The sequence below is a fragment of the Myxocyprinus asiaticus genome, chromosome 32 (genome assembly GCF_019703515.2).
Source record: "Myxocyprinus asiaticus isolate MX2 ecotype Aquarium Trade chromosome 32, UBuf_Myxa_2, whole genome shotgun sequence".
Classification (NCBI taxonomy): Eukaryota; Metazoa; Chordata; class Actinopteri; order Cypriniformes; family Catostomidae; genus Myxocyprinus; species Myxocyprinus asiaticus.
Genome location: NC_059375.1, coordinates 23,024,926 through 23,051,402, shown reverse-complemented (window position 1 = coordinate 23,051,402; position 26,477 = coordinate 23,024,926). Strand labels below are relative to the sequence as shown.

Here is a 26,477-nt window from a genome sequence, read left to right as displayed (position 1 = left end):
ACGACAGCTCAGACTGACTGCTGCTGTCTGTACCTTTAACTCAGTGGTTCTCAACTGTTTTTGCTTCAGGTCCCAGATTTTACATTGGAAATCAAGTGGCGACCCACCATAGTAAAAAATTAACCTGTATTTAATGTATCCTGGGTCGCATTTCCTTTTATGTTGCATAGTGTTGTTCATGGTTTTCAAGTACAAGGACATGCATCAAGTGACATTATTTTTGTTGTTGATGTCAACAACAAAATCTACAGGATGTTTTCTCTCCCCCTTTTAAAAATTGAAGAGCATATTTACTTACATGGGACCATTATTATCCAGTTTGTTTCCTAATTTCAAACATCATTCAAACAGAACATACATATTACACAGGAGGAAAGGCTCCTCATTACCATGGTTAGGTCAGTGTAGCTAGTCTTAAATAATAGTAATAATAATAATAACAAATGATATTATTTGTGAAAAAATAAGTACTAGCTGAAACACATCTTGAAACTTTAACTACAACTGCCACTGTTGATATAAAATGAGGTCTAATAGATTCTACCTTTAGATTATTTCATATGAAACTATAACATTTTGTCAAAATATCACAGTTACTTTTACTCATGTAAAATCGTGAAACAATTTTGTAGAGGTGAAGATGTATAATGAAAACAAAATTAGTGCATAGCACAGTGTTACTCTTTTCCTTTTCAGTGCTATTTGGCATGTCAGGGCTGCCTACTGTTTGAGAGGTTCGACTTTACTTCCTCCATAATGCTTTAAACTAGAAAAGTCTCACTAGAATTTAAATTGGTCACATCAGTTTTGAGGTCTGCGCTCCGCAATATCGAGGGAAGCCCGGTTGTTGCACGTGCGCGCCAGAGAGCAGAGTATATCATGATCACTTTTATGGTGACTTGTGAAGTACTGTGGGGTTGCTTCATATGTCATATTCATGCAATGTGTTGTGCTTACAATGGTGTTATGCTTGCCATATTGGAGCTTTTTGAATTCTGTTTAATGAATGGTTGCTGGGCTTTTCCCCAAGTAAATTTTAATTTCCCCCTTTGTTGAAAAGTTACATGAAAACAAAGTTGATCATCGTAACAGCTGTGCTCGGCTGTGATTCCTCTAAGCTTGGTATGTTCCTTTGTTGACTGGCAACTATGTGGCTGTGTAGTGTAGTGGATAGCACACTGAACTCTAGAAAACATGTCATGGGTTCAGATCCATCCTGGGGTGCTGTGATCTATGTTTGATCTGTGAGATCTTTGGGTTGTGTTTAATGTTGTGCAGTTGTTGTCATGCTGGAGCTTGGCCCCTTAATGGCTGCTTTCAGCTATATATTAAACTTTCTTTTTTCCATGAAACACAAAAGATATTATGCAGAATGTAAGGTACTGACAGCCTCATTCACCATTCACTTTAATGGAATGGAAAAAAGATACAAGGATAGTGAATGGGGACTGAAACTGTCAGTCAGCTTTACATCTCCATTTGTGTTTCCTGGAAAAAAGAAAGTCATATGAGTTTGGAACAATATGAGAGTAAATTAAAGATGACAATTTTCATTTTTTGGGTAAACTACTGTATCCTTTTAATACAATTTTAGGAAGTCATGGAAAAGTAATGGAAATTTCTATAAAATGTTCTACATGTGCTCTGCTATAAAATATTATGTTGGCTAAATTGCTCTTTGTTGAGTAAATATCTGATTTGTGAGCATATAATTCCTTTGATTCAGTTCTATTCAGTATGTAGATTAACCTGGTTCACAGATCGGTATTCATTTGAATGATTTATTGAAATTTAATGAAAAATTCACAGAAATGCTTTGGTAAAAAAGAATGGGAACCCTGTCTATATCTCTTCCTGTCTTATTATGACTCTCGTGTTTTTTATTTTGCCTCTACATGAGGGCACTTTGCTCTCAACTAAACATAGAATGGGCACAATAAAGGAATGTGACAGTGAATATTTGGCAGATGCCCAAGGTGAGGGGTTATTCTCGCCTCTGGGCTTCATGTGTCCTTTCCAACCACATCCAGACACAAACACACTTTTACTGTCTCTCTAACTTTGAGTGTAAGAGCGGATGGAGAAAAGGCAAACCCATGTGGAAAAATTTGTTATACAGATGTCATCTGTGGAGGTCTCGTTTTCTGGGTTTAGCTCCTCCTCTTCCCCGTGGCCTCTCTTCCTCTCTTTTAATCCCCTACCTCTCCATGACCTTTCCCCATCTGATGATCTGATGACCTCTTTTCCATCTTTTTCTCCCGCTCTCTCCTTCTTATTCATCACTGGTCTTTGTATTGCTGCTTGGATTAATAGCACAGACTACTTTGGTTTGAATGTGCTGAAACGCTTTGTTTATTCAGGCACTCTTTGAAATATCCAGCACTTCAATATGTCTCCATATTGCAGGGGTAAACTGATGTGATGTATCTTCTGCCCATGAAGGCAACGGTTTCCCCCCGAATGCCCCTTAATCCAAGGAACCTGTCTGCAATCCTTAACATTCCTTTTGTTGGCCAATTTTGTAGGCTAAATAAAATGTACAGGCATAACTTTTCACTGGCTGGTTTATACCTTGTCCTAACTCAGGCACGATGCTGTTTCCAGCAATAAATAATTTGTCTGTCCTAATTAAAAGTGGAAATGTTTTGCAACCAATGAGATTTTACTGTGAGTGGGGCTACACAGTGCGACAAATAGAAACCAAGCGACCATCAAAATGTCCTTTCGCTTGTCACGGTTAACGCTGGTTGGGACAAAAATGCTGATTTACTTGGAAGCTTTCAACACTTGTCGCTTTATCATGCCACAAATTGTTAGAACACAGTTTGAAATAGTCAAGGCAAGCTGCAACTTCCTTAGTATAGCATGCAACTATGTAGTTGGCACCATGTGATAGCTTAGCATTTAATTGTCTTGTGTAGTTTAACACTAGCCAATCATATCATACCACCCTGGGGCAGTTGCACATTTGAAATAATACATTAACATGGGCTAATGGACACTCGCCCACACTCTACAGTGAAAGCCCATATTCTTCTTTTGTCCATTGTTTTGGGTTGGGTTCTCAGCTTGTGGCAGACATGTTTTTAAGGAGGGCATCTTGTGAATGATTGAATTTCAAATACAGCTGTTCCAAAGCTTTTCTTTGAAAGCACCATCTATAAATGCTCTAAGTTATACCATTCTTCATTGTACTGACACCTCATGTTTCCATGAAGTGTATGACTGTGATCAAACTAGGTACATTCTTTAAATCCCTCAAATTACATTTTGTATACTGTATATTTAACTTTTTGAACACCATAGCAAGCAGAAAGGCAAGGGAGGCCCACAGACTGTATATCCCGCACCCATGGGAAATACATTGTCTGGGCTTTACACATGGTTTTTATGACCTCAAGTACATTTTCCATATAAGGATAAAAAGTATTTGATTGAAGTGTCGCCCAATCTAAAGCGGGCCAGATTGGTTATGTATGTACATGTTGAGGGTTGAAGAGGAGGTCACCAAACTCCTTTGAAGATTGGGCATCAGTCAGACTTATATTTCCACCAATGCATAAGTATTCATACAGCTTTTTGTAATGTTTGAAGTTGGACCACAGAAGCCTTATCTTTGTCCAAACATTTACTAGCTTACAGATATATATTTTGAGCAGATTCTTTACAGTCTGACATTCAGGAATGTACCAGATGAATCTTTGTTGTAATGCTCTTGATAAATTGTTGCTTTGGAATATGGAACAGTATTATACAGATAGATATTAAAGGGACACCTCACCCAAAGATTACGATTCTGTGATTGTTTACTCAACCCCATGTCGGTTAAAACCTGTAAGACTTTCTTCAGTTCAACTATAAAGGAGAAATTGTGAACGGTATTCACTGCTCTTTTCCATAGTTTTCCATATTCCAAGTTTTCTGACAGCTCACTGCATGATACAATTATTAGAGTATAATAACATAAGAGTGAAGGGTGTAAATCACAAGTTTCATCATGATACATGCTTATATAGATTCTCTTAGCCAGCGATTTGATGTTTGCTGATACTTCAAAGTCTGCCGAGATGCGATTCGATTTGATTCAGGGGTCTGCGATCGTTATTACTATATTATGTGCTATATTTTACATAATCAGTTACATTTATTATCTCACAAATGCAACCAAAATATAATTTTAATATTTTATTGAGCTCTCTAAAAAGTGAAAATCCAGTATGCACATTGGGACATCCACAGCAAAAAAAGATACTTCAGTTGTTGAAAAAAATATACAGAAAATAAATAATAAAATAAATAAATCGTTTGATGACAGCTTATTGCCTTAGGTAAACACTACAGTGACAATTTGTCATCTCTACAACAGTCAAGCACGTCTTTCAATCCAAAATACTTACATAACCACAACAAGAGACTATGTGCTATCTGTGGTTTTTTCTTGGCTACAACTTCCACAGTTGTATTGAAAAATTCTGTTACATTTTATTGTGATAAATATTTGTAAGGGTGTTGATGTGTAGATGTAAAAAGTATCATAATTGATGTTGGTGCAGGGCAGGTGTTTTCTCTTTCCCTCATCAGTGCTGTTCAGAATATCGTGGCTGTTTAGCCGTTTGAATTGGTTGAATTGCTCCATAGCGCTTTAAAATAGAAAATTCTCAAGTAGAAATCAAATGTGTTGTAGGCCCCACAATATCGAGGGAAGCTCCATTCAATTGCTCATGTGAGCCGCTCTGTGTTATCCTGTAACCGGAGCTCGCAGCCCTGTTGATTGGCAAGCACGGATAGAGCACAGCGCAACTTCAGGCTTCAATCACTCCGCACACATCCTTGTCCCACATGAGATGCATATTTAGCACTTATAAAGCAAGATGAATATCATAAGGTTTCTGCATCGCCTGACGGAAATGCATACGGATGTGGCTGGCAAGAGAATTTCAAAATAAAGGTGCATCTTAAAAAAAAAAAAATACATCGATGTTTACGCGTTGAATCAATGACATCGTATCGTTGGTGATTTGATCAATGCATTGATCCAAATTGATGGAACGTTACACCCTTAATAAGAGTCGTTTGGACCACTTTTATGGTTTTTCCATCCTTTTGGAAGCTTGAAAGCTTCCATCCCCATTCAAAGAATTTTAATAGAAGAGACCATGGAATACATTCTTCAAAAGGCAGAATGATATGCACTGACAGCGTTAGTCACTATTCACTTTACTTAGACCCAGTCTCCCACTTGACCTCTAGACCGACAATGCCAATGTTAGATCATTCCATATCCTGCCGACTACGGCAGAAATGTTAGATCATCCATCCTGCCAAATGAATGTTAAATCAAACATCCTGACCGACAATGCCAGAAAAATTATTTCCAGTCTCCCACTAGACCTCTCTTTCCATAAGAAGTTATCCAAATATCAGAGTTCTATCTGATATCTAAAACCCAGTCAACATCAACAACCTGTTATATTAATGCAGGGAGAATATAGAGAAAATAGAGAAGTCTGGAGACAAAGTAATGGTAAAAATGAGCATAGTTTATTGAATAATGTTAATTGGGTCTGTCTCAATGCTCACTTGACCAAAACAAGTTCAACAAGTGTTATTATACCAAGCAAAGACAATTACTGCTTCGCAACATTGTCCTGTGATGTTGAAGACCTTGAAATGGAGACAACACTTTAGCTCTAATTTGTGTAGACAAAACAGCACAAAACATAAAATTAAATGGAAATTATAGCCACTTTCTCACATGCAACCTGGAAAATTGCAGTAAAGTTTCCATCCTTTTTCACTTTTCCTACCATTCAGACCATCAGCACCAAAATGTAATTAAACTCTGAGATGTAGTTCGTTATTTTACTGGTCGACAAATTTCTTCATCCGCTCGGATGAAGAGAAGTGCTTTTATGCTGAAATAGACTACAACATTTCTAAAATATGAACAGAATCCAAAAATACTAGAAATCACACCCTTGCCGACTATGTAAATGGCTAAAGACACAACAAAACGACTGAGGATCACTCTGACTGTCAAGTCGATCTGATCACAAACTCACATGGAAACAAACGCCTGCTTTCTAAGAGACGCATGAGAGATAGAAACAAACATAGATATTTGGGAGTGGTGCCGCTGATGTTGCTGCTTCTCTGTTCCGAGTCTCAAAAAATAAAAATAAACGGCTGCGGTTTTTTGGGTGTGGTTTTGGATGGAAAGTTTGAGACTGCGATATAAGTTGAGTGGTGTTAAATGTTTTCTCCACTTTGAGCACTTGTTCGCCATATCCATTTCTGCATGGTTCAGTGTTGTGGCTGCGCCTGCACGTGGTCGATTTCCATTGGCTGCTCACCGTTTGACTATGATGTCGTTGGAGCATCATACACTATGAGATTTCTGAGACTGTCAGCTCTAAAATTCCAAATATTTTTTTATATCCTCAGACTAAATGGAATTTCCCTTTCTGTCAAATTTGATGACATTTTTTTGACTCCAGAATAACTGAATCATCTCCATTTTATATCAGCGCGGCCTGACCTTGTATGTGTTCAACCTTTAATCTTACAACTCTTCAGATAATGTTACAACTTCTCATTCAGGGAAAAAGACAGTGCTAAATTTACCACTATTTTCAAACAGGTGGTGTTCAGTCATGACCTCTAAACTGAAAATTGCAGTTAATTTTCTGGAAAAAGTTGTATGTTTGAAAGTGACTAATAATACATAGCAAGAGCAAGACATAGCAATACAGTATAAAAAGAAAAGTAATAAGTAAAAATGAGTATATAAATTAAAATAAAGAAATGAGTAAATAAACTGTATAAGAAAGTAATATGAAAGAATGAAAGAAAAAAACAAGTACAACACAGATGTACAGTATTTTTGCTGTCTTGGAGCTGCGCACACACAGGTTGCTTTTAAAAACTCAATTTAGATCATTAGATCAATCACTTTCATTGCGTCTTTGTTTTTATACAATAAAACAAGTAAATGCTGGCCTAACATATTTTTTTGTGCTGCAAGGAAGAAACTCATTAGGGTTTGGAATTACACAAGGGTGAATAAATGAAGACAATTTTCACTTTTGGGTTAACAGTTCCTTTAAGCTTTTATTCTGATGATAGTATGTTTGTGTACTGTGTGATACTGATCTGATCGCATCAAGCAGAATGTTGTGAAATAATCGGTCATTGCTATATGCTTAGTGACCCAATGTATATTTGAAGACACGTATTTAGCATTTATGCAGTTTATCATAAATCTCTATTATTTCAAACGGTGCTGTTTTTATTTTTGACCTGGCCCTGTGAAGCATTGCATCAGTCTCCCTTTCCAGCACAAATGCACTTCAGATAGATTTGCTTAGATGTGATGAATTAATATCACCATAAATTGGTCACAGCTACTTTTTACCTACCAGCATGCTTTTTTATGCTTGCTAGGTTGGATGTAGGTCATTTGATAGTCCGTCCTACCATGCCACTGCAAGCTTTAATTTGAGACTTTTAAATGGCATTAGGAAAAATATTTTCCTTTTGGAGAAGGATTAGTGTCAGGTATTATTATGTACCTCTTTATTGTTGACTAAAATGTATATATTTGGCAACTGGCTGGTAAATGTTTACATTTCACTCACCAGTAATTGTGTAGTATAGTGGTGGAAGACTGCGTGTTGAGACTAAAAGTTGTTCCGTGTAATGCCTGTCCAAAGACGAGATCCACGTGACCTGTTTGTCAATGAAATTAAGTCTCTTTAATACCCTTTCTGTTCTTTAAAGTCAATTGTTGATCAATTAAAAAAATAAATAATTTTTTTTAACTTCTAATCTTGCATGGCACAGATGAGATAAAGCCATTTGGGTCTCTCGATAACAGTCTCTCTCTTCTACAGATGCTCTTTACAAAAATGTGCCAGTACCGGTTTTTAGCACGTTCAACAAATGAATGCAATTACTTGTAAATAGTACAAACTATGCAATTAAACAATAAACATGTTACAGAAATAATATATGAAATAAAATATTAAATGTATTGATTGCATACATGGATTTGTTAATTTTTAAAAACCAAAATGTGACCAAAATGAAAAACGAATAAAATATAATTAGCAAAATTTACCTAGTTAGAAGGTCCCCTGAATAATTAACAGCATTAGCTGAGAGATCATTTCTTTCATATGTAAGTAAAAGGGACATTCTGAAATATACCCATATAAATCTATATCAAATCGAAATTGGAATAGAATCGAATCGAGAGCTTGAAATTCAACAAAAAATTATTTATACGGCCTAATAAATAACAATGAGGTAATGGCTATTTTTTGAAGAATTTGAAGATGTTGCTTGACAATTGTAAACAACAAAAACGTACACTTTGTATTCTTGCATTCCTTTATGTTTCTTGCACTCAGGTGTAAATAAGATAAAGCAGTCCTGCCCACAGATAGCTGCGTGAATTATCTACCATGTTATAAACTGTATAATGGAATCTTTTGACTGTATGTAGCAGAAATGGTTGACACATTTCTACAGTTGGTGAGTATATGTGTCATACTGCTTATTGTTGCATGCACACCTCTGCTATGGTGCTACTGTGGTACCCTAACCTCAAAATGCCACTGGTGCCACAGCATCCACAGCATTTTTTAAACAGTAGTATCGTCAACACAAATACTGTAACTAATGTCATGTATATGTAGCAATTTTATTTTATTTTGTAAAATTTAGTATGCTTTATTATATGGTGCTATTTCTAATGTGTAGGTTTTCCATGCTTCAAACACACACAATGAGTTCAATGGTGGTTGCGTGTCAATGGAATTAAATAAAACTTTGGAGAGTGAAAAGCACAAAAAAAAAAATAAATAAAAAAAAAAAAAAAAAAAAAAAATTCACGTGATGATGAGACTTGGAATTATTTTTGGCTTCGGCCTTATGAAACCGGGAAGCTTATCGTTGATGGAATCTGTCATGAATGCTTGCAGAGAGTACAGGCCAAGAGGAAAACACAAGCAACCTCATTAAACACCTTTGGTCACAGTCCACTGCTTTTACAGAGTACACAAAGTTTGTGTACTTAATTTAACTTAATTTCACCTTCAGTAAATGCTTTACTTTCCCCATTAAAGGGTTACTGTTTACTGTTGCTGTACTATTTTTTTTTTCCTTAAAAACCAGACGTTACACTTTTTTTTATTAATCAAAGATGCATGATGGTGGCATTGGCAAATCTATACATGATGTGATAAACAACACTCACACCTTTGTTTTCATCAAGCTATGCATCTATGTAGAAAATGAAATATTAGTGGTTCTGTTTTATTCTGTATTAAAGATAAAGTAGCTAATATTTGATTAAATACTACAGTGAAGAATTAATTCCAATTTTTTACCTTTTTTTAGAACCATGCTGCTCTAATTGGTGCCCATAGCCAGATAGCTACACCCGTTACCAGCAAGTGCAAACCACCGTTCACAGCCTCATTGATAGTGCCAAGAAGTATGATGCAACATCCAAAGAAGCAGCTGTTATAAACAGAGCAGTGGAAAGATTCAGATTTAAGCAGCTGCTAAAGACGCTCAGCCACTAGCAATATGAGCTGCCTAGCAGAACATTTTTCACAGTAACTAGAGAGACAATAGAAGCAGAACTTGAAGGAACTGGAGATGACACCTATACAACAGAGTTCTGGACCTACATAACAATGCAGTCCTATGAAGCTGCAACTAATCTGTTAAAACAAGGAATCGGCAGACTCAGCCATGGTGCCTGGGTGATGCATAACTTACGGTAATAGTAACCACACAGTAGAGAGCCTGAGGGAGGCCTTTAATGAGACGTTGGGAGAGGAGTGGGATCTCAAAATACATCACATGGCAGGAATTACGATTGATAATGCCTCAAATTACACAAAAAGCCTTCTCTAATTCTAACTGGGCTACTAGCTTTAGGCATAATCTTGACTTTGCAATTCAAAAGGGCCTCAGTTTTTATTGTGTAGGCAAACTTTTTGCTTCAGCATAGAACATCTGGCCCTGCTTTTTCAGGATCCTCCAAGCTGTCAAGACAGCTGAAGTCAAAATGGGCACATCTTGGTCTACCACTGTAAACAATTGGTACTTGATCAACATTAGGAGTAGAGTTAGACCAGTATATCGGTTTTACAATTAATCGGTGCCGATAGTTGCTTTATGGAACTATCGGTTATCAGTAAAAATCTACAGCGATAGTTGCTGATTGTTTTTTTTTCTTTTTCGTGTTCCTCTGTGGCTGGCACTATTTTAATTAGATAATCAAGTAATCTAAATTGAAGCGAGGGCATGCAAAATAAAATGTGTGTATATGAAAACGTGACCCAGCAGCACATACATTGTGTCTCCAACTTCATATCCCGTGAATAATAATAAACCTTATTCCTAATTAAACCTACCTCATCTGGTGAAATGTATATGCAGAACTCTTCATCTGTTGAATATATTGGCTATAAAAAGCTTCATTTGGTTAATACTTACATACAGTGTATAGAGCATTGTAATGAAGCCAAGTCTGTGTCATTTCAAAATGAGAGCCCCTTGTGTGTTTCGGCCTTGTTTACAGTTAAAAGTCCCACATTATGTCCTATATTTTTTTTTTTCTGTTTATTGTTGGGATTTTGGTTAAATAATAAATGGAATCTGGGATTTTATTGATTTTGGACTCTTGTAGCCTCTATGTCTATGCCCGTCATAGTTTTTTACATTCATTAAATCAAATTTAAAAACTGTCGGCCTTTTTCACCACCTTAGTTATCAGTATCTGCAAAATCCACTATCTGTCAGCCTCTAATTAGGAGTCATTATATGACATGGTGGATCACTTTTCTGAACAGCTGTTTATGTTGTATTTGCTTATAATAGAAATAAAGGGACATTTCATGTCTAAAGAATAAGACATTGCTACATTGGCATTGAGATGCATTGAAAAAAATAAACTAGCCATTATGATTTATGTTTGATTTTAATCTTTAATAACCTTAAATGAGCCTTGTTAAACAAGTAGGTATTATTTTATGCACAAATCACATTTTCCTATCTGACGTTTTAGTGCTTCTTCTTTTCCTACTTTAGATCATTTGACCTAAATCAAGAGACCTAACTGGTTAAACATTTCAAAATGGTTTTAAACTGCACTAATTTGAGCTTCACCAGATCACAATCTCAGCATTTTTGGTTTGCTTGCATGTATTAAGGCATTATCATGGCAAGTGCTATGAAATCTGTCCTGGCTCAAATATCCAGTCTGTATATGACTGATCTGGCCTCTTACACTTTGTTTGGAGGAATCTAATTTCTAAATGGCTGAAAAGAGAGGTGGTCAATCCTTTTCATCCTACCAACGCATCTATGTCATTCTGCTTTGCAACACACATGCTCAATAATTCTGTTTGGGAGTACTTTCAATCGTGACCTATCACTGCTTTCTCTGGAGCCGCTTTTCCTGTTGCTTCATCTGATGGCAACATTTGAGGATCTGGCAATCTCTTTTGTTGAGGAAATTTGACTTAGAAGTGTTGACAGGTTCTTTAATCTGGTGCCAACCCTCTCCACAGTTGTTGTGGTTCTTCAGCGTGGGAGTAAGAGTGTTAACTTCAGAGATGGGCAGGGATTATTGTTCTTCTGCTCTATAATCAAGGCGGTTAGGATCTCTGAGACAATTCGGCCAGTACTGTCTCAGGCAGAGCCGATGAATGTTTTTTGTGTATTTTTAACTCGGCCCAAATGTCACAGTATTTAATGACTATATTAATTAGGAACAATTCAGATCATGTCCATGCATGTTCACACTGAAGGAATCTCTCAGTCTTTTAGCTACTCTCCTGTCAGGTTTCATGAGTCCTTGTTTGTCTGTGGTTCGATAACAGGACTAGGTTGAAAGCCTTTTACCGTACCTCTTGCCTCTAGCTTTATTGCCAGACAATCTGGCTTTTGTATGTGACATTTAGTGTCTGAGATTCTGCCATCATTCTATAGGAGGTATCTATTTCTCAAGATGGCAGCTGGTCTGGTTCATCCGAGGACAGGTCAGGTAATTCCCACTGATACTTTCCAGTGTCATTACCTTGAGAAGCTCGCAGATCATGTAAAACTTGGCCTGCTGGTCTCCCAGGTTGACCAACTGAAAGGTAGGAATGGGAATCTTAAGGATTAACAATTCCAATTGCTCTTAACGATTCGGGTTCCTTAACAGTTTCATTAATGATTCTTAAGAAAATTCTTATCAGATTTTCTGAACCAAGTGATGAGTTAATTTAATATTTTATCAAAACATTCTTGCAGAATACGTTTACTTGTTAGTAATTTCTTAAGAATTTTTCATGAATTGCACTTAGGAACATCCTTACAAAATTCTTATAATTTATCCTAAGTTATGTTGTGAATCTGGCCCAGCTCATAAGAGTAATTTGTATTGTGTTATACTGGTTGTGCTATATGTTCTGTGCTGCTGATTAAGTAGCGGTGTTGCAGTGCTGCTGAATGGTAGTGCAGGAAACACTGTCAGAGTATTTTAGTACATTGTTCCACAAAGAATGAACATTCGAGAACCGTTAATGGAACTGAAAGTCATGGAAATAATTTGGTTGTGGTATTATTTTTTTAATTGATCAAAACCCCCAGCCATTGGTTTTGAATAAGAAGTGGTTCTCATTTCCCAACCCTACTAAAGGTTGCCCAGAATCCCTCTTAAACCAACAAACAGACAAGCCAAGACCTGGATGGATGTTAAATGGTCAGCCACTGTGGAGTACAGCATGCTCAAAGTTTAGGGCTTGCTCAGCTCACCTGTCATATATGGTGAATTCAGAGAGCTCCAGCGAGTTATTGGCTCAGGGGACCTGTAAAGCAACACTTTTACCGTCTTATGACCCTCATAACTGTGCTCATGTGTTAGCTTTTCGTTGCTCTCTCACCATCTTTTTTTTAACCTCTCCTTGTTTTTTTCCATCGCACATCTCAGTGAAGTGGCTTTAACCTCTTGCTTAAAAACAAAGAACTTCTTGTTCAATAAAGACCCTCACTGTTTTCCTCTCCTATATTCATTGGTGTGGATTCCACTCAGGACAAAGACTCCTCACTGGAGTGTCATGGCCCACAAGCTGCCACTCTGTGTTACTGGGGCAGCAAACAGCTCCCCCCTTTTTTTACTTTCTCTTTCCCTGTCCCGTTCTGAGGGAAGGATACATATTATTATACCATGCCTGCTTCATGGGGACATAAATCATGTTGCAAATCAGCCGTTTCTGGAACTAAAACTTTTATAGAACACACAAAGAGAAGACAGCGTTTCTTTCTATAGGTTAAGAGAGACCTGCCCCAGGCTGGAAAATCCTCTGAACTATTGTCAGCGAATGTTATTGAGGTGAGAACAGAGTTAAGGTGCAGTCACACTAGATATGAGCATGCAAAAGTACTGTAACTCGGACTCTACAGCGAATATCGTCAACAGGATATGATGTCACGCTGTAGGACTTCTGTTTTTAATAGATAATGAATAACACAAAGCGAATGTTAATACATTCACAAGTATGATATACTATATACTCCACTTTCCAGTAGAGCCCGACCGATGTGGGATTTTTGAGACCGATACCAATACCGATTTTAGAGGGGGGAAATTCACAGATTACGATATGGTGGCCGATATAGTTAATTTTTTATCTGGAATGAAAACAGACCTTTTCTATGTGGACTGTTCACTGATTTTGCATCGATATGTCTATGCAAAGGTACTCAGAAGGCTGCTTTCTTAAACAAATATTTTTATCAAAGAATATTTGACATTATTATTCTACATTGTCAACAAATTCTAGAAATGAACACTGAGAAAATAAAGAATAAATAAAAATACAATAAATAGCTTAATAAACATCAGTACTGTATGTTCAGTATCAGTCAGTTGCTGATCATTTAAATAAAGAATAAATAAAAATACAATAAATAGCTAAATAAACATCAGTACTGTATGTTTAGTATCAGTCAAATGCTGATCATTAAAATAAAGAATAAATAAAAATAAAATAAATAGCTAAATAAACATCAGTATTACTGTTTAGTATCAGTCAAATGCTGACTATTCTAATACTGCCAGTCAGTTATTGGCAGGTTGTAAAACAAGAAGCATTTACACCTGCCGAGACAAGAGAAAAACAGCGGCAGTGGTGTTGCACCGTATTCTGCTATACAAGTTCAGGGGAAACTTTCAACGGTGGAAAACCAGACTTCTAAATATTAAATTTTATAAATGCAATGACTGGAATTGTTCGGTTGAAGGGGGTACCAAACTGTGAATCCTGAACAAAACAGTTTGGTGAATACATGTTTACACATTAGCTTCCACTCAGCTGACAAGCAATGAAAGTAGCTACGTGGTTAGCTAGTTAGCTATAAGCTCGTTGTCACAGAGAGTAAAAGATGGACCAGCATTGCGTCTCACCAAATAGGTATCAGCGTAGCGTGAAATCAACACTCAACAGACACAATCCACCACTGCACCATTGTCTGAGGAGCTGTAAAAAGATACTCTGATGCTTACCTTTCAATATGTTACATTACTTACTGCACTGACAAACTATAGCTGGCTAACAGCAAACAGACATGAGTGACATGGTTGTCAGGGACAGGGTTAATGTTATATTAGTTATATTGAAAAGGGAAAATGATGGGGTCATTGTTTATTAACATTCCAGTATGTATTTCACAAACTAGTTAGCAACTTACCGCGAAGACACCGCTCAACTCCACACCGCTTAACTCCACCCTGTCTGCAGGGCCACTGTCAGTTCAGAGTCAGCTCTGTAAACAATGGAGTCGGAGTGCGCTTTACTGGACAAACTACGTAATGACACCAATTCTAAAGCATTGTTTTCTGCATTATATGTTCTGAAAAAAAGTTTTCATATCTGCGCATATTGGTAAAATATACGCCGATACCGATATATCGGTCGGGCACTGCTTTCCAGCAACACTGCAAACCATTTAACTTTAAAAGCTGAAGTGTGTCATTTCTGTACCAATTGCAATGAAATAAAAAAAAAAAAAAAAAAAAAATTTTTTTTTTAATCTGCTGTTGATCGAATAGACACTTAGTCTGTTCAGCCAGACTCATGCCATTGGTTGAGTCAGTGTTGTTGTGTCATCCTGGATGGGCCACTCAAATAAACAGAGCAATTTTTATAGCACTATGTAGGCACAGTGTTTACACTCTTTTGTTTTGTTTTGGAGGAAATCAACCTATGAATGGCTTATAGTTGTCTCTGCATATTAAGCTTGGACAGAAGATATTTTAACATCGAAAAAATTACACACTTCAGCTTTAAAATTTGTATTCTTTGTATTGAGACAAGAGGTCAATCTGGGATGTTTAGATCCGCTATTGGTCAAATATTCTTTCTTAATCTGAATTCTCGGAAGTCAGAGTTCACCAGACTTCAGCTTTGAATTGAAGTGAAGGAATTGCAAAGTGTAGTGGGGATGATCCTTTTAGATTACCGGCCTCTCTCCGTTTCCCTTTTTATCCTTTTTTCTAAAATATTTTGTTTTTATATCATACAAACCAGCTCAAACTTCCCACATTTTTGTGTCTCTGTTTCTCTGTCACTTACTCTCTCACTTTCTTTCACACTTCTCTCTGGCTCTACACTGAGTGTCAGTGTACTGCATGTGACTGAGCTGTCACATGGAGCAGCAGAGAGCAAGCACACAGACAAATACATAGTGTGATGTACTGTCACACACACTTTTATAGACACATTTGTGGAGGTGCAAGGAGCCTGCCAGGACTGTCAGATGATGGTGTATGCATCGTCAAGGAGGTAACAAAGTATTAAAATAAAGCCTTTGGTGGATTGCAGTTTTAGCCAGTTGGGTGTCATGACTATATGTGTGTCTTTGGTGGGTTTTGAGGGGTTTGGATTGTATGTTTTGAAAGGAATAGGTTGTGACGGGAATACATTTGTGCTTTTTCTCTCTGTCTTTAGTCATTAACTTTTCTCTCTGCTCACTTTGTAATATTTCTATCTGTGTATAAAATTGAATGCTCTCTTGGAGGGCTGGGTGAGAACTTTGTAACTAAGGAGTGGGAGAATGTATTAGTGGTCGACCGATACATCGCAGAAGCCAATAAATCGGCCGATATTCGGACTTGTTTAATGATCGGCATCGGCCGATAAATTTTCCCGTTTGGCCGATTTGTTTCTTGAGGGTGCCGAGAAGCCTGCTTGCATGTGAAGCGACTGAGACATGTAAACGACCAGTCACAGTTTGTTTTGTTGTTACGTGCCATTGTGTTACTACAATAATAGATCATGTGCAACACAGTGTCATTTAAAAGGTCCGCATATCAGAGCCGTGGCAGACGCGTTTGAGCTCATAATTTTAATGTGCTCACCTGTTTCATTATCCCTCTCTCTCCACAACAGTTCTCTGTAACATTTAACTGTCTTGTCTAATGATAAAAAGGCAAATATCAATAAAACTAATATCATATACCATCTGCAAATATGCACATATCTCGTTTAAACAGATGTAATAACCCAGCCTCACATAACTTCAGCAGATCCAGCATCCTGTTGTTAGCTCATATATCTTCCTCTGAAGCACGTATTCTAAGTCTCTCCACAACACTTCCCTGTCACCTTTAACTTTCTTTTCTAATGATAAAAGGCAAATATCAATAAAACTTGGATTATATACCGTTTGCAATATGTAGATTTCCCCCTTTTTAACAGATGTAATTCACGAACCTCACGAAAATCCAGCGTTTTCTTCACGTGTACTGTTATTTCCTTTTGCCTGATATATTAACGATTTCTTCATGTGCAAATAAATTACTAAAATTTGATGACTAAACAGAATTCTGAAGAAACTGCTATCTACCATTTAAAATACAATATAATTTTTTAGTTTTGTGTGAAATTGAGTAAATATAATGCTAAATAAGAGTTTATATATATATTTTTAGCAATTTTATGTTTGTTATTTACTATATTAAATTGTGCGATAGATCGGCATTGTATCAGCCTATCGGCCACCCTGCTCTCTGGATATCAGCATCGGGCATTAAAAACCCCATATCAGTTGACCACTAGTATGTATGGTGCCATCTGGTTTCATATAAGTCCAACTGACAATTTCCTAGCCACGTTGCAGGATAGTAGCAAATCATTTTTGAAGACAAGAAGTTGTTAGACGCTACCAGCTATCAAGGATATTGTCAGCAGTTTGGCTCCAATACCCTAATGACAAAAAACAAAACAAACAAAAAATCTTAAAGCAACCTAACCTGGTTTTCTGGTCTTAACTGGTCTCTCAACCTAGCAATGCTGGTCTGGTTCATTAATTATAGAAAGGCCAACCAGCTTAACAGCTGAACACCTGGCCAAGCTGGTCTTCAGCTAGACTAGCTGGCCTCCTGGCCTGGTCAAGCTGGTCTTAACTTGGTTTAGCTGGTCTCCCTGTCTGGCCAAGCTGGTGTTTAGCTGTTTAAGCTGGTCGGCCAACCAGTCGTCCAGCAAACAAGTGCCCAAAACTCTTTTTAAACCAGCAAAACCAGTTGAACATCAGCTTTGCCAGGCTTGGAGACCAGCTAGACTAACTGAAGACCAGCATGGCTAGCTTGGGAAACCATCTTAAACAAGCTAAGACAATTTAGTCACATCCAGTTATTCAAGATTTGTGCCACATCAGTGAATATGCTCCAGAGTAATTTTTTATAATTAATTATAATTTTATTTATTTATCACACATTATAAATTTTTTGCACATATACAGTGAAATTCTTTTTTTCACATATCCCAGCTAAGCTGGAGTCAGATTGCAGGGTCAAGTAGGATCTATCAGTGCACCCTTTCTCAGAGGTGTCAGATTGTGTCGCATTGTATTGAGTGTCACTCTTATGCAGCATACGCCAAAGTAGATGTGAGAGTGAGAGCATAAGGTGTGAGGAGTCTAAAATGACAGTCTACATGTGTCCCCTGTCATTTTCCAACCCTGATATGCAAATAGTGGGATCTGAATGCCAGCCAGCACCAAGCACAGTCCTCACGACTAAACCTACACACATTGCATTTGCACAAACTAACATTCTGTAGTGTCATGCTCATAGTGTCATGCACATATATGTGGCTCTGTTTTCCAGAGAACAGTCAATAGAAACTCTGGTTGTCCAAGGGAATCCTGTGCACGTGTGTATTGGCATGTGTGTGAGTTTTTGTAGGCCCTAAGAATTGAAAATGAAATCAATGATTGCACTGTGTCAATATCACTGTGGCTTGGTGAGTGTTGTGGAGCTGTAAAGCCTTTAGTTTTGTATTGCTACTAATAAAGCAGCTTCTAAACCCATTCGAAGGTGACTATGGCAGAATAAAAGTCATTTAAGATAGGGCAAACCCATGTAGGACTGGGCAATTTAGCTACAAAAGTTTTATCATTGTCGGCATATAACACCTAAAATGAATAAAATTAATTTTAAATGTGAGACAATATTAAAAACACCTCTGTCTTAATGCTGTCATACTCGCAACACAAGGAAGGGTCATTAAACTAAATGACTGACTGACTTTAATGAGTCTTTAGGAATCATAATGGACAAATAAAAAGTGCATTAAAATCATTGCAGTCACAATGTTGCTTAATTTTATATCTGCATCAAAATAATTGCAAATATATTTAGAATATTATGCATATTTCCAGGCTCTAAACCCAAGTTAAAATGAGACAGATTTACACCAGTGGCTACAGGCCCCCAGCGAACTGTAATTTGCTTTAATGACTGTTGTAAATGTATAACAGTGTGGCAGCCTTCATCTCTGGGTCTTTCCCTCCTGTAGGCTTTGATTTCTTTTTTTCCCTTCTTTTCACGCTCACTCTGCCAGTTCCTTTTATTGACTCCCCTGCCCCATCACACTAATCCCTCTATAGACTTTGGCTTGTCTGTTCCACCTCTCGTTTTTTCCCATGTTGCTCATATTTTCGTGGTCTTTCTGATCCTGTCTGTACTTGTTTGAAGCTGCAATGTTCCACTTCAGACAGTGGCTCTGTGATGGTCACATGACCCGATTTGCCCTTGTTTGTTGATACGGATGTGTGAATGAACATGGATTTGAATTGGGTGCTGTGATGTCTGTTTCCCATAGGCGAGTCTTGGAAGCATATACCCTATAATATGGTTGCCTAGCGTAGCAGGGTTAATGCACTGTCAGGGTGACAGCAATGGAAATGACTGATTCCCCCCATTTTCTTCGACATAGGGCAGGCTAGGACAGCTATCAAGCAGAAGATCTAGGGCCTCTCAGCCAGGGTCATCTACTGAGGGAATCAATGTTGTCTCTCTCTCTCTGTTTATATCAGTATGAATTGGGTTGTTTGCAGCAGTGTTTGTCCTCGTCGCAGTTTGAGAAGATGATTAGGCTTGACATAGCAGGTTGTGTGAAGGGTGTGAGAAAGGCGAGTCACCCAAGGTGCTGTGGGCATCCTAGAGGACAGAGGTTAAAATGTCTGGACAGGGAGGACAGACTTTGAGCATCCCCTGATAGTGAAGTCCCTCATCAAATATTAACACAACATCCAGTATAGATAATGCAACTCTCACATGAACACGCATCCAAGGCCACATTTACACCTTGCATTAACATGTGTTTCATATCTGGATAGTATCTGGATATTCTTTAGCTGGATTGCATTTACACCTTGCAGTCAAATGTGTCGCCACTGTGATCGGATAGAGATCCGATCAAAGTTACCCACGCAAAATGGAAAAGCTACTTACATATTACATTAGAGCCTGTGGTAACTGAAAATTTGCCATCTTTTAGCAAATTTTAAAAGCACTGATGGATAATAAAAATGCTTTCTATCACTTTAACAGTCAGGGTTTTTCATTCATTGAAAATTTTTGCCAGCCGACAAAGCTAAATTTTGGGTCTCCGAAGCAAATCTTCTATATTAATCTTGCGTTTGCCCCTTTGTAAGTTTTAAGTATGCTTCTCATCTGAAACACGCGAGTACAGTCTGGTTTCATGTGTGATGCACATGAGAGACGTGAGCGAGTGTGTTTTGAGGAGAAAGACGAGATATTCCAATGGAATGATTCATGGAATAATGTTCATTATTCGGGTGACAAGATTGCAAGATGGCAGTGTTCTTGTATTCTTTACATTGCGATGGCAGAATTAACAGAAAAAGGCATGAACACACAACACAACACTTTAACAATGGATGACTGTAGTGCAGCATCATCTCATAATTAATTACTCATGTAGTTGCATCCAGATAATGAAAACGCATGTGCATTTACACCTTTTTTGAATGTGGTCAGAATCTGTTCGGTTTCAGTGATCTGATCACTGTCCGATCACAATACATCTTGGATGCATTTACACCTGTCATTTTATATGGTCAAGGGCTATGCGATAGCGATTCGATGACTGAAAACGCATGTTAATATAAGGTGTAAATGGGGCATAAACTTAGTGTTCCAGTGTTTCTTTCTTTAGGCCAGCAGAGACAGTTACAACCCATTTCAGGTCCATGCCATGATCTTGGCTTGCTCTGCGTTAGGACTGGGTATTGCCATTTACGCCCTTGAGCATAACATCATATCTGGTCCATTGCGGTGTCTGTAATAATTTTGCATGCTCAAAGCCTAGTGTGACTGCAGCTTAATGGTTTCTGCTTATTTAGATCACTTGCTTCTTCATTATTTGAACTGTAGAAAATTATTTGAATAAAAAATATTGATGCAAAAATCTAAAGTATCAATGAGAAAAAAATTGCGATTGATAGGCCTACATGATTGTGTTGGCAAAGCCCTAGTTTCTATGACTATTTTTCACTACAGCTCAGGTTCAAACACAATTTAAATGTTTGGTCTCTACTAACAAGGACATATTTAGAACAGTCACTGTAACAGGATTAATTAGCAGCTTTTTCTTTGACCAGCTTTGTTTCTTTTGCAGCCAGTTGAAAAAGCCAAACTGGGATTTACTATTTAAAACAGCCAGACAGTTTTGTTGTCAATAACCCTTTAATGTTGACTGACCTTGCCAAGGGCTGCCTGAAGGGCAGCGGATGAGATTTTATTTAGACTCTCTGCTAGTTTTTGTTTATTTTTCTTTAGCTCTTTTTACATATAGTAGTTTGATCTCGTGCCAGCACAGTGGGGTATCTAGAACATTGTCCAAGCACACAAACCCCAAATGCTCTCTTCCTGTCCTTCTCTTCCTGTGTGTCTCTCACTCTCTCTTCTCTGTCATGAGAACAATATTAAGTTTACATGCACTTTTAAAGTTTGATTTTATTTGGACTGAAGCAATAATTAGTCTTTTTTAAATACATATTGCTTTATATACACTACCGGTCAAAATTTTTGAAACACTTGACTGAAATGTTTCTCATGACCTTAAAAATGCTTAAATGTTTTAAATTAGTTTTGTAGACAAAAATATAATTGTGCCACCATATTAATTTATTTCATTATGAAACAAAAATGTAATAATAATTTAAAAAAAGTTTCTGAAATTGATGACTTGGACCAAATAATAAAGAAAAGCAGCCAATAAGTGCCCAACATAGATGGAATAGATTCAGTACTGTTTAAAAATCCTCCCAGGGTGATACCTCAAGAAGTTGGTTGAGAAAATGTCATGAGTACGTGACATTTGACTAGTTTGAAGATGCTAAAATATAACACAGTTTTGATATATTTTGGATTTTGTTTAGTCACAACATAATTCCCATAGTTCCATTTATGTTATTCCATAGTTTTGATGACTTTACTATTATTCTAAAATGTAAAAAAAAACAAACAAAAAAAAAAAAAACAATATATATAAAAAATAAAGAATTAGTGTTTCAAAACTTTTGACTGGTAGTGTATTTCTTTAAATCAAGTATAAAAAACATTTTTCATGATCTTACGTGGACTATTTTTACATATACCTTCATAAAATACAATAAAAGAGGCTAACAGGTGCATACTATGGCCAAGGTTAGTGCCATTAATGCAGAATGTAAACATTACAAATTACACATTATCTACTGCATATATTTTTCTGTCAATTATCATCGAGTGGTATAACAGCTTCTTTTACTTATCTCATTTGGATTCCATTAATAGAATGAGGCAAAAAGCATGATATTTATAAAATATGCAGCCTGAAGCAAATGACAGGTTTAGTGACAGATGCAGAACTGTTCAATATACAGACAAAAAAAAAAAAAAAAAAAAACTATAAAAATACCAGCAATTGCTAGGAAAATATAGACAAACCATATATTTTATTAATTGTCTATTTATTCAAAACATCTTTCCTAAGTCTACATTTTATTATTGCACTATACACAGTTTATAAGGATATCTTTATTAAATGAAGGCACATAAAATGAAAAGTGAATAAAAGCAGAGCTTGTATATTTAGAACAATCCAGGAGCAAATTGTGTCGTCTTCTGCCTTTGGACATCACTATAAGCACAACAGATAATGTACATCTGATGTGCACCACAATCAATGTGTAAAGAATGTAAGAAATGCATGTGTGTGTAAAGATTTACTTGTTGTTGTGCCCTGTTTTGTGCGTCTCACTGTTGAGAAGCTAGTTAGCTGACTTCTTCGACACGCTTACAGTATATGATGCAAAAGGTCAACTGGAAACCGTGTATGTCACTTCCTCAGCTTATGTCCTTCCTTCAGCATGGTGTCGTGTATACTTGGACAGAGAGATGAAGACTGTAGCTCAGCTATGAAAAAACCCATGGTAGCTCGATTATTCACCTTATGCACCAGAGAAATTAGCGTGCAGCCATCTTAACATTTTAAACTTCCGGCCTAGCATTTGCATGATTCAGTTCCGATTCATAAGCCTTCAATTCCAATTCATCTGGGTATATTTCAGTAATAATGCCAATTTTGCTTACATATAGTATGAAAGACATTCTATTTCAGCTAATGCTGTGAGTAATTATACAGGGAATTTTCTAACTTGGTAAATTACGCAAATATTAATTTAGCAAATTTTTATTTTTCATAATTTTAGTCCCATTTAAGTTTTTAAAAAATATACAAAATCTATGTATTCCATTAATAAATATGGTCTTAAAATTGCATATATTTTATTGGTTGTGTATACAGTATATATTTTGTAACATGTTTGTTGTTTATAGTTGAAGTCAGAAGTTTACATACACTTAGGCTGAAGTCATTAAAACTATTAATAACTATTTTTTAACCACTCCACAGATTTAGTATTAGCAAACTATAGTTCGTTAAGGACATCTACTTGTGCATGACATGAGTCATTTTTCCAACATGTTTACAGACAGATTGTTTCACTTTTAATTGACTATATCACAATTCCAGGGGGTCAGAGGTTTACATACAATAAGTTAGCTGTGTCTTTAAGCAGCTTGGAAAATTCCAGAAAATGATGTCAAGCCTTTAGACAATTAGCCAATTTGCTTCTGATAGGAGGTGTACTGAATTGGAGGTGTATCTGTGGATGCATTTTAAGGCCTACCTTCAGACTCCATGCCTCTTTGCTTGACACCATGGGAAAATCAAAAGAATTCAGCCAAGACCTCAGAAAAAAAATGTGGACCTCCACAAATCTGGTTCATCCTTGGGAGCAATTTCCAATGCCTGAAGGTATCACGTTCATCTGTACAAACAATAGTATGCAAGTTTAAACACCATGGGACCACGCAGCCAACATACCGCTCAGTAAGGAGATGCATTTTGTCTCCTAGAGATGAACGTAGTTTGGTGCGAAAAGTGCAAATCAATGCCAGAACAACAGCAAATGACCTTGTGAAGATGCTGGAGGAAACAGGTAGACAAGTATCTATATCCACAGTAAAACGAGTCCTGTATCAACATAACCTGAAAGGCTGCTCAGCAAGGAAGGATCCACTGCTCCAAAACACCATAAAAAAGCCAGACTACAGTTGGCAAGCACACATGGGGACAAAGATCTTACTTTTTGGAGAAAATTCCTCTGGTCTAATGAAACAAAAATTGAACTTTCTGGCCATAATGACCATTGTTAGGTTTGGAGGAAAAAGGGTAAGACTTGCAAGCCGAAGAACACCATCCCAACCGTGAAGCATGGGGGTGGCAGCATCATGTTGTGGGGGTGCTTTGCTGCAGGAGGGACTGGTGCACTTCACAAAATAGATGGCATCATGAGGAAGGAAAATTATGTGGATATATTGAAGCAACATCTCAAGACATCAGCCAGGAAGTTAAAGCTTGGTCGCAAATTGGTCTTCCAAATGGACAATGACCCCAAGCATACCTCCAAAGTTGTGGCAAAATGGCTTAAGGACAGTAAAGTCAGGGTATTGCAGTGGCCATCAGAAAGCCTTGACCTAAATTCAGTTTGAGGGCCGAATTGAAAAATCATGTGCGAGCAAAGAGGCCTACAAACCTGACTCCGTTACACCAGTTCTGTCTGGAGGAATGGGCCAGAATTCCAGGAACTTATTGTGAGAAGCTTGTGGAAGGCTACCCAAAATGTTTGACCCAAGTTAAACAATTTAAATACTAACAAAGTGAATGTAAACTTCTGACCCACTGGGAATGTGATGAAAGAAATAAAAGCTGAAATAAATCATTCTCTCTACAATTATTCTGACATTTCACATTCTTAAAATAAAGTAGTGATCCTAACTGACCTAAAACAGGAAATGTTTTTTACGATTAAATGTCAGGAATTGTGAAAAACTGAGTTTAAATGAATTTGGCCAAGGTGTATGTAAACTTCTGACTTTAACTGTACATGCCTAATTTATACTATTTACATTTATATTGATACATTTACATTGCGCAGCACTGCTTACGCATAGAATAAAAAGAACAATCATAGGATTTTAAGAATCCACATCGGGATCGCTCAAATGAAGATCATGTTTAAGTGTAAAATCAATAATGCTGCTCGGCCCTAGTGCCAAACACCATAGAGTGGCCCAGTGTGTCTGCGAGAGAAACAGGCTCAGTTTCAGTCTCTCTCGCACCTCATAGAAGCGCCTGTGACTGTACTGAGGAGCACCGCTTTTCGATGATCTTTATTGAAAAGTTGGACATGATGTGAAAGCACAAATAATTGAATATAAATATCGATACATGAACCTAAAATATCGATTAGATGCTCAGTATCGGTGGCCATATCGTTATCAGCCAATATATAACAAAATCTGCCCGATATATTTAAACCGATAAATTATGGCTTTTTTCAGGCACACACTACTCACCACGAGGGTTTTGATTGGTGATGTCTACATGAAGTGAGACGTCAGCATGCAGCAGACTTTGCTTAAGAAGATCATACTGGATCTGACTAATCACTCCATTTTACTTATCCATGCAACACATGCATTTTATTTCTTTATTCTTTTTGTATGTTAAAGTATATTATCATGTTGATAGTGATTTTGAGACTTGTTTGCCTTCCTTATTTTGGTCTTTTGACAAGTTTGAATTAAGTGCAATGCACTGTATTTATAAAAGTAGCTCACTCATCAAATTAATCAACAGAGTCAACAGACTTTAAATCAAAAAAGTTGACAATAGGAATGTAAAATGTATACATTTAACTGGTTCAAAGTAAGCTACATTTGGTAAATGATTATGGGAAATGAAAGATTTAGATGTTTCCTTGCAGGTTCCTTGTTTTCTGCATTTGAAGTTGTTTTTAAATAATAGCAATTATCCACTTTACATGTTTGATTTAATTTGAAGTGCTGTAGATGTGGCATTGTAAACTGAGCCTTTTGTTTTTGTAATCAGGCACACAGAATTTTAATTTATATACAGATTTAGATTTATCGGCAAATATATCGGCTATTGGCCTCCAAATATAACGAATTATCGGTTACCTGTATTGTCCAAAATGTCCATATCAGTGCATCCCTAGTATTGATACAATATCATGAGAAAACATACAGTACCGCGATATAAAGATATTTCGACACAGACCTAATTTATACACACACACACACACACACACACGTATACAGTACATGTGAAAGTGTATAAATTAAATCATTTTAATCACATTTAAGCCTTTTAAAAATGTATGTTGAAAAAAATAAATTTTATTGTGATCTTTATTGTAAATGTGATCTGCCAGGTCGAGTTTACTTCCATGGGTGTTGGGAAAATGAACATTTACAGTGGCAGTAAAACATCTCACTAGCATTTACATGTAGTATAGGGGTGGAGTAAACTTACACCATCAACTCTTGGTGAAAAACACTTTTTGTGCCCCCACTCATATCGAGGCTTCTCAGTAGCTTCAATACAAACAAAATCCGGAAGAGCGAAGCGCTTAAAATAGGCGGGGCTGAATAAGGTGAATACAGTAGCTTGATTATAGCTGCCCATGTAAACGTACTCAATTACACACAAATGGCCTTTCTCCCATCTCCCGTACAAGAGAACTGCAAGCCA

General features: G+C 37.0%; 1 protein-coding gene across 9 annotated transcripts in view; it reads left to right on the top strand.

Moving 5' to 3' along the window:
- Nucleotides 1–26,477, top strand: part of LOC127422825 (thyroid hormone receptor alpha) — a 217,262-nt gene that overhangs the window by 51,354 nt on the left and 139,431 nt on the right. For 2 of the 9 annotated variants that reach the window (XM_051666613.1, XM_051666612.1), the window contains exon 1: nucleotides 5,922–9,790. The exons of the other annotated variants lie outside the window; for them this stretch is intronic. The gene's annotated coding sequence lies outside the window, so the exon portion shown is untranslated. Of the gene's footprint in view, nucleotides 1–5,921; nucleotides 9,791–26,477 lie in introns of those variants that run through there. 9 annotated transcript variants of the gene reach the window in all.